This window comes from Misgurnus anguillicaudatus, chromosome 24 (assembly GCF_027580225.2).
Source record: "Misgurnus anguillicaudatus chromosome 24, ASM2758022v2, whole genome shotgun sequence".
NCBI lineage: Eukaryota > Metazoa > Chordata > Actinopteri > Cypriniformes > Cobitidae > Misgurnus > Misgurnus anguillicaudatus.
The window spans coordinates 33,956,866-33,966,559 of record NC_073360.2 but is presented as its reverse complement, the minus strand read 5'-3'; the positions used below and the strand labels follow the sequence as shown (position 1 = coordinate 33,966,559).

Below are 9,694 nucleotides of genomic sequence, written 5' to 3'. Positions count from 1 at the left end.
AAAGCTTGTTTTAAATTTTACTCACCTGTTTCCGTGTTTGTCTGGTCATTGGGCCGGCTTTGGGGACCTCCTCGAGGTGGGAGTTAAAAAGGGGCGTGGCTTAGTCAAACACAGCCAGCCCCTAGTGGTGACATTCATACCTTAACTTAGATTAATTAATACAACCCCAAATCAGAAAAAGTTGGGACACTGTAGAAATTAAAAAAAGGAATGGAATAATTTACAAATCTCTTAAACTTATATTTTATTCACAATAGAATATAAATAACATATCAAATGTTGAAAGTGAGACATTTTGAAATGTCATGCCAAATATTGGCTCATTTTGGATTTCATGAGAGCTACACAGTCCAAAAAAAGTTGGAACAGGTAGCATTAAAAGGCCAGAAAAGTTAAATGTACTTATAAGGAACAGTTGGAGGAGGACCAATGTTTAGGAATAGGAATGTTGTCCCATTCTTGTCTAATACAGGCTTCTAGTTGCTCAACTGTCTTAGGTCTTCTTTGTCACATCTTTTCTATGGGTTAAAAAAGATCTGGACTGCAGGCTGGCCATTTCAGTACCCGGATCCTTCTTCTACGCAGTCTTGACGTTGTAATTGATGCAGTACTGTATGTGGTCTGGCACTGTCATGTTGGAAAATGCAAGGTCTTCCCTGAGAGACGATGTCTGAATGGGAGCATATGTTGATCGAGAACTTGGATAACCCTTTCAGGATTGATGGTGCCTTTCCAGATGTGTAAGCTGCCCATGCCACACGCACTCATGCAACCCCAAACCATCAGAGATGCAGGCTTCTGAACTGAGCGCTAATAACAACTTGGGATGTCCTTGTCCTCTTTAGTCTGTATGAAATGGCGTCCAGTTTTCCAAAAAGAACTTTAAATTTTGATTCGTCTGACCACAGAACAGTTTTCCACTTTGCCAAAGTCCATTTTAAATAAGCCTAGTCCCAGAGAAAACACCTGCGCTTCTGGATCATGTTTAGATATGGCTACTTTTTTGACCTATAGAGTTTTAGCTGGCACAGTGGATTGTGTTCACCGACAATGTTTTCTGGAAGTATTCCTGAGCCCATGTTGTGATTTCCATTACAGTAGCATTCCTGTATGAAGATCACGGACATCAAATATGGTTTTCCGGTCTTGACCCATATGCACAGAGATTGTTCCAGATTCTCTGAATCTTTGGATGGTATTATGCACTGTAGATGTGGATAACTTTAAACACTGCAAGTTTTCTCTGAGAAACTCAGAAAACTATTTTTCGCTGCAGCATTGGGGGAATTGGTGATTCTCTGCCCATCTTGACCTCTGAGAGACACTGCCACTCTGAGAGGCTCTTTTTATACCCAATCATGTTGCCAATTGACTTAATCAGTTGCAAATTGGTCCTTCACCTGTTCCTTATATGTACATTTAAATTGTCTTGTCTCTTATTGCTACCTGTCCCAACTTTTTTGGAATGTGTAGCTCTCATGAAATCAAAATGTCTCACTTTCAACATGTGATATGTTTGTACAGCACCTTGTAAATGTGTTAGCATTTAGCCTAGCCCTATTCATTCCTATAGCTCCAAAACAGGGATAAATTTAGAAGCCACCAAACACTTCCATGTTTTCCCTATTTAAAGACTGTTACATGAGTAGTTACACGAGTAAGTATGGTGGTACAAAACAAAACTTTTGTTTGGAGCCATAGGAATGAATGGGGCTAGGCCAAATGCTAACACATTCACAAGGTACCGTACAAAGATGAAGTGCACACATTGAAAAAAGATAGGTATTTATTAGCCTAATTCATCTAAGTTGAGGTAAGAACATAGTAAAGTATTGAAAAACGATGGTGTTTTCCTTTAAAGCGTTATCATATTGCTGCTATTTAGCAAGTAATTGCATTTTGGAGGTTCCCTCAATATTGTGCAGCCATTCAAACCACCTGCATAATCAAAATGTGACATCAACTAACATTTCCTCATCTTCCTGAAATTTTACAATAAGTAGAAAAACAAATAATTCAAAATTTTAAACCTCAGCAAATGGGTTTGGCTTCTATTATTTCTCTCCCTACTAAATCTTTAGCTCAATTTTAACACATTTAGCAGAAATGTTATCACGCACACTATCAGATTCAGATCAACACATGATCTGTTCGTGAAGTGTCGATCTGACACTTACAGCAATTATAAACTACATTTGCATATGATATAGCAACGTGCAAACCCCGCTACTGTGCACTTTTTGTTTTATCACTGCTGTGTTCTTCTTTCTGCATTTTTAACATGCAGCCACTTCCCATTTGTGAAAACTTATTTTAGAAAAAAGTGACAAAATAGAGGAAACCAATGTATTTTACTTTGCTGTGCAGATCTTTGCAATACTGTGCAAAATGCATATTATTTATGTTGTATAATCCTCTGATGATATTAAATAGTTTTGTATGCATTTTTGAGTTGCAGTGTTGTTTCAGGTTTTCATGATCTGATTTCATATTTCCAGTAATTTTATAATTTTATTCCTTATTTAAGGCCCAAAAAAGTGGTCTGGAGAATCACTTTTACTCCATCAAAAGTGACTGCAGTGTCTGGAGTATGTGCGCTCATTCCATGTTGCCTACCTTTACTTATCCAAACAGAGCAAACCTCATTATAGACTGTAAAAAATATGGGCGTAGTGTCTGTGACGTCACCCGTAGGTTTCTGAAAAGCATTTTTAAAGCCAATCTGCTTCCAAGTCCAATTGCCATAAGGAAATAGCAAAATAAATAAATCACTCCAATATACTCCCGTATTATGATGCAAAAGTACCCCCAAAAACCCTGATCCTAAATTTTAACACGCCGAACACATATATTTTTAAATTACGAACCACACACCATCGCCATCTTGGCAGTGCATCATTGTGCATCACTCGCAGATAACCGGAAATTATAAAGAGGTGGAAACCAAATCTATCACATTTTACAAATAATTTCAAATTATACAGTACCCCTTGGAAAAAGTAAAAAAAGCTCTAAAAACATGTAATATTTTAGTACTTTTTAAAAAACTTTTTTCTCACTTATGTCACTCAAGCCACACCGCCACTTTTTGTTCCAGGCTGTAAACATATGTATTTCTGCTGTAAAGTTGGGCATTTAAACATGGGGGTCCTATGGAATTTACTCCATTTTCGAGCTGTCTCTAGCAGCCAGTCAATGAATTGCATTTTAAGTCACTTCCATGTTGGCTTCATGATAGCGACCGGAAGGTTAACACTTGTTAGAAACATGATGTGGTATGAGTGTATAAAAAGAGCAATATGAAACTGAAATATTCCACTGTGATGAAATAAAAAATAAAAGTAGAAAGAGGGGATCAAAAGATTTTAAAACAAAATGGATTAAGTTGCTTGAACCTGAAATATTCAAATAACTGCAGCTTCATTATGAAAGCAGTAAATGCATTGATAAAAAGAATTTGTTTTTTGGATCTCGGTCACATCAAAACACATACAGTATAGCCATATTTAGGCAAAAAATGTAAAGACATTAAAGAAGGGGTGGGGCAGTGATGTGTGTCAAACGTTAAATGAAAAATAAACAGTGAATATAGAGATTTGTATTTTTATTTAAGTGCACATCGGCACAAATTCATTTGAAGAAACATCAAACAATTAAGAATATTTTAAAAATTATAAAATAATCGGTTCTGCTGCTGTTCCACTTCTACAAATGTTGCAATGTGTACTTTTTATGAAGACAGCTTAACAAGGAAGTGACACATCAGAGGAAGTGTGAATGCTCAACAAGAGATCTGCAAGTTCTTATTATTGAAGTTTCTCAGAGCAGTCTGAAGAAGTTCACACGAGGATAAGGTAAGACTCAGATTTTAATGCTATCCATACAATTAAATTCTAGTATATAAGTTTTGTTTAAAACGTCCTCTGAACTTTATTCTGTGCAGATCTCTGGAACACAAATAAAAAATGCATATCATCTCAAGTATAATCCTCTTTATGATGATATTAAATATTTTGTGTCAAGGTACGTATTCTTAGAATAATATTTTAATACGTTTCAGATTAACTTGACATTTTTGTATTAAATGTATGTGAGAATAAATAATACTGAACTATAAATAACCACACATTATTATTCAAGGTGCAGAAATCAATGACTGGGGCATCAGCTTAACTCCAGCAGAAGTGACTGCAGTGCCAGGATTATGTGTTGTCATTTCATGTACCTTCACTAATCCAAATAAAGCAAAGCCTGAGAACCTGCAGTTGTATCAGTGTAAAGAAACAAACCAATGCAATGAAGTAACAGAGAAAACAAAAGTTATAAAGTGTGATCTAGACAAAAACAAAAACAAATGCAACATCAATATAAACAATATCAGAGCAGAAAATGAAGGAGAATATACGTTCAGAGTGGAGGGAGCTAAGTCATACACATACAACCCTGGATTTCAAATAATCATTCAAGGTAATGTTGCTAATGTTTGTTAATGTTATAAGCTTATAAAATATTCTTGTCTTTTAATTCCTGCAATTCTGTCAGCAATGATAAACTCATTTTGCCCAAGATTTTATAATGTCAGCTGTACATAATGTCGTTTCCTAAATAAAGAAGTTTACTTACTGCTAAGTGCACTAAGTGAATTTGTTCCTCAATTCAAGTTAAATTAGCTGATTCTGTCAGTAAATGAGTTAATAACGTTTAGATCTCTTGTCTATATGTCTGTTTGATTAATGGCTTACCTCTCCTTCTCTTTGCAGATAAGCCTGTAATAAGCAACCATTCTATTATAGAAGGCAAGCAGGCAAATCTGAGCTGTTCAGCTCCTGCTCCATGCCCTAAAACTCCACCTGATATCTCATGGTGGATCAAGCAAAATGAAAAAAGCATCAAATTGAAAAATTTCACATTTACACACTCCCAAAGCCTTTACGTCTCCACTTTGACCATCATGCCAACTGCTGAATTACACAAAGCAACTATTGAATGTGAAGCGACATATGGAAACACAAACATGAGTAGGACCATAAAAGTGATATGTAAGTTTCCCAGTCTACATTTTTATTTAAACTACTAGAAAAGGCATGATTAAATATACATATCTATCTATAGATGTGCTTATACAGACTGTTAAATGCTGTGCAGATGTGTCATATCCATTTATACAGCACTTACATGAAACATGTTGTCTTGAACTATCACATAACAAAACATATGACTGTAGGTTATAAATGCGAAGAGCTCTATATGTACTTTACAAAATACCATCAATATCCAAATATGTATCTCATCTTAACCCATATACAGTAAATGAATTTACAACAAATTCGACAGCCAGCACAAATGATGTGAATCAGACCGTGAATCCTACAGAGTCACAGAATACTACTGAAAATAAAACAGGTAATGATCACTGCATCTAACATCCTAAGCAAATTAACATGTTATCTTTATTGATCGAGTCAGACAAATTCCTGGATCAACATTTCTGGGGTTGAGAATTAAAACATTCTTAGGCCCTGTCCACATGTACACAGGTATTTTACACGTACCTTTCAACACGCAAACGCCGTATCAGGTGACTAAAACCAAACTTTTATAAAAACTCCTGCCAGGGTAAAGATTTAAAAACTCCGGCTGCAGTGTTGTCATGTAAAACCAGACTTTTTGGCCTGTGACATAGTGATAAGAAACTCTGCAATGGCTTCTGATTGGCCAACATGGCTTAACTGTTAAAGATAGATCGCCATTTATATGTTTGGCGTACCATTGACAACACTTCATATCAAGTTTTTGTGTGTTTATGAGCATGGGAAAACGTAGTTTATAAAAATACCCGTGTATGTGTGGACTAGGCCTTATTGACCTATGATTTATGATTTTTGGCGGAAATATTTTTAAAGTGTTGTTTTTGGTTTTCTGGTTACTATGGGACGGGTTGGTGACAGAGGTGTATCTTTCAAAACCCTACAAGCTTCAAACTAACCAAAAAGTGTTAAATAAATAACTCCACTTAACTTCTGTCATTTATTGTAGGTGTCCTGAGGACATTTGGAGATCTAAACTGCACCTGACCTGTTTTCTTGTAAATTAGCATTTTTAATCAGACTCTTAATAGATTCTGTTAACAAACCAGTATTTCTAATGCTGGATTCACACCAAATGCGGTAGAGGCGGCAAAAACACACTATTGGCATGTAGTTGGACGCTTTTGAGTTTACTCGCTTCATTTGCGCGTGAAATTCTAGTCATTTGAGGCATTCACACGGAAATTTGCGTCATGGGAGTGGATTCTGCGACTCGCTCGCTTCATGTAACAACTAGAGCAAGCTCCTGATTGATTAACGCGGAGCGATTTTCCACCAAAGTTCAGATTTTTCAACTTGCGTGTTTCTCCAGGAACGTACTTTGCGTCTACCTCGCCACGCCAAACACTTCATTCGCGCCGCGAGACCTCCAGATGCATGTACAGTAAACGCGTCTTTACATTGACTTAACATTGAAATCACTCACGCTTGACGCCTCTACCGCGGCTGGTGTGAACGCAACATAAGGCCTGGAAGCTAAAGTATTTAACAAATGTATAATATGTGATGAGAGCATTTGGTTAATATCAGTGGGTCTCATACACTAATAACTGCGTACATTTTTCATATTTATACGTAGACTTGAACTTCTCACAAAAACTTTTAGCCTAGTACACAACACGTGCATATGCACATTCATTTATTCTTATACTTGTTTTTACGTTAGTGAATTTGGAGTGTTCTACATGAGCGCCGCGTGCACAAGGTTGGTAATTTGCATAAAACACGCCCAAACCAGCTCCATATAAGGGCTTTCCGCAGCGCAGCGCTGGTTCACAGAAAATTTTAGAGCAGTTTGTCATAGAAACAAAAGAGCTCAAACAAAAATCCATGATCATATTTATTATCGGTAAAGTTCCGTTTTGCTTTGCATTTTTTATTTGGTAAGTTTTGCTGTCGCTGGAGGAAGCCAGTGCTGCCCACCGACCATTGGATGCGTTAACAAATATGACATTTAATTCATATGACAGAGACGTGCATCTGTATCTAAAATAAAACAGACAGATGAAGTGATCGATGTTTGGACTTCTCATTACATTTACATGACATAGGCATTAAGCAGAAACTTTCATATAGAGATTTAAAAAGTGAGGAAGGAAAGCGTGAAGATTTATCATTACGTGCATCTTCTTTATATGTGTAGAAAAAATAAGTAGGCTATAATAATGTATAATATAATGCATACAATAATAATATAGATCATGTATAATAATATAATAGAAAATATTATAAAATCAAATATAATCATGTACATTTTATATATCAACATTATTATACACATTATAATTAGTATTTGATTATAGTCTAAGTTATGGTTTTAGGTTTTCTTGAATTTAGAAGAAATTTTGATGAAAACGTTTTTGCTGAATCACGATTTGTTCCTGAAAACATCCAATAATGGATTATATTTTAGTTTACTTTTCACCTAAATCTTTTGTATGTCTTTAGAACACTAAAAATATATAGCAAACAGAGTTTTTTTTTTATCTTTTGGTCCTTTTAAAGTTTGAAGAGGTGGTCACCATCCACTCCCATAGTAACCAAAAAACCCAAAACAACACTTTTTTTTAATTCTATGTTTGAGTTTTGAGGAACAAACAAAGATCAAATGACCAGAGTGTAAGAAATTAGATTTTTTTTAACTATCCTTTTTTAAGCTGCTACCAAAAGCTGCTAAAATTGTGCTTGCATACATTTTAAATTTTTTTGCATGCATCTTGTTGTCAACTATCACATAACAAAACATATGACTGGAGGTTATAAATGCGAAGAGGATACAAAATACCCCCAGTAACCAATTTTAAAGCAAATATGTATCTCAGAAAATGAAGTCAAAACAAATGCTACATGCAGTCCAAAAGACACAGACAATCGAAATGTGAATGATACAGAGTTAAAGAATGCCACTAGAAATAATCCATGTAATGATCACTAAACCTAACATCCTAAGAAAATTAACATGTAATCTTTATCGATCAAGCCAGACATATTCCTAGATCATTTTTTTATTCACCAAGCAGACTTTAGGGGGAGCTTTAGGACTGGGGTTTATGATTAAAAACATTCTTAGGGCCTGTCCACATGTACACGGGTATTTTAAACGTACCTTTTTTATGTGGTTTGGCCGTTTGTTCACATGCAAACGAAGTATCAGATGACTAAAACCAAACTATTATAAAAACTCCTGCCAGGTTAAAGGTTTTAAGAAACTCTGTTGCAGCGTTATCATGTAGCCAGTAAAACCGCATTTTTTTGGCCTGTGACGTGCTGAGGGGAAACTCTGAAATGACTTTTGATGGCCAACATGGCTTAATGGTTAAAGAAATATCGCCACCTGCTGGTTTTGGCATGCTCTTGACAGTGCTTCATATTAGGTTTTTACATGTCCATGTGGACGTGCAGACTTTTTGTAACGGAGGAGTGAAAATACCTGTGTACATGTGGACTAGGCCTTATTGACCTATGATTTTTGGGGTAGTAACTGTTAAGGCTGTATTGGGGAATAAGCTTAGCATGTTTGTTTAAAGTAATGCTAAATAAATTTTTGACAAACACTGAAGTATATGTGTATTCAACTACAGGTGTAAGTAATTTAGAAGATTTTTTTCAAAGTCTGGGGCTGTCAAGAGTACACACGTTTTTGGTGGGAATCGCAATTTCAGCAGCCTTCTTCTCTGTGGTGTTGTGTTGTTGGGTGTCTTGCAACAGGTGACATATTAACTTTATTACCGTCACAAAAAAAGTACCAAAATCCATCAAAATGCATTTGTTCAATGTTTTACACATTTGACATAGTTTGCTTTGATTTTTTTTCTTTTCCACAGATCCAAAAAACCTGAAGTTCTTGCCGTACCACCAGACTCTGCAGTTTATTTGGAGGCAGGTTTAGGACATTTAACTGATTGTTTTTTTATTTATTTTTTTAATAAAAAGTGGCTTGTATTTTTCACTGTGTTAATGTATTTCGTAAAACAAGCTACTTGGTCAGCACATGAGGACATTCATGTTTTTTATTTGTTTTCCTATAACGTGTTCTCTTTGATTTAGGAGGTGCAAACGAACATAGATTCAGCTGTGAACGGTGAACAGACCAATGAAGAGACGCCTCTTCAAAACCAATTTGATGTAGAGATGTCAAGCACACAGGTGGAGATGACAGGTCCAGCAGAGGACAGTGAAGCAGGTGGGGTAAATGTTGATTATGCCGCAATCGATTACTCGCTTCTGAAGAAGAAACCTGATGAGGAAGAGGAGGAGACGGCCAACACAGACTATGCAGAGATCAAAAGGGACATGAATGGAAGAAAAGTCCCCAAGAATCAAGATGATCAAGTTGAAATATCTAATGAAGGATCCGAAAACCAAAAACAGAATGAGGGCGAGGAGGGGCTTTATTCAAATTCTCAGGAATTGGAAATTTTGGCATAAGGAAGTATGCAGTTGTTTGCAATGCGTTTTATGAACTTTAAAAAGCATTTCACATTTATTTTTGACAAAAGGTTTGAAATGTATTAGATGTGCATTTACTGGATATGTTTAAGGAAGGGTTCACCCCAAAAAACATTATTTTGACATTATTTATTCACTCTCATGTCATTTAAACCCTC

General features: G+C 35.9%; 1 long non-coding RNA gene across 1 annotated transcript; it reads left to right on the top strand.

Moving 5' to 3' along the window:
* The first annotated feature begins 4,789 nt into the window (after positions 1–4,789).
* LOC141361432 (uncharacterized) lies at positions 4,790–8,971 on the top strand. Its single transcript, XR_012367500.1, has 4 exons — positions 4,790–5,039; positions 5,308–5,403; positions 8,669–8,795; positions 8,912–8,971. It is a non-coding gene; the product is annotated as an uncharacterized lncRNA (long non-coding RNA).
* Positions 8,972–9,694: the final 723 nt, after the last annotated feature.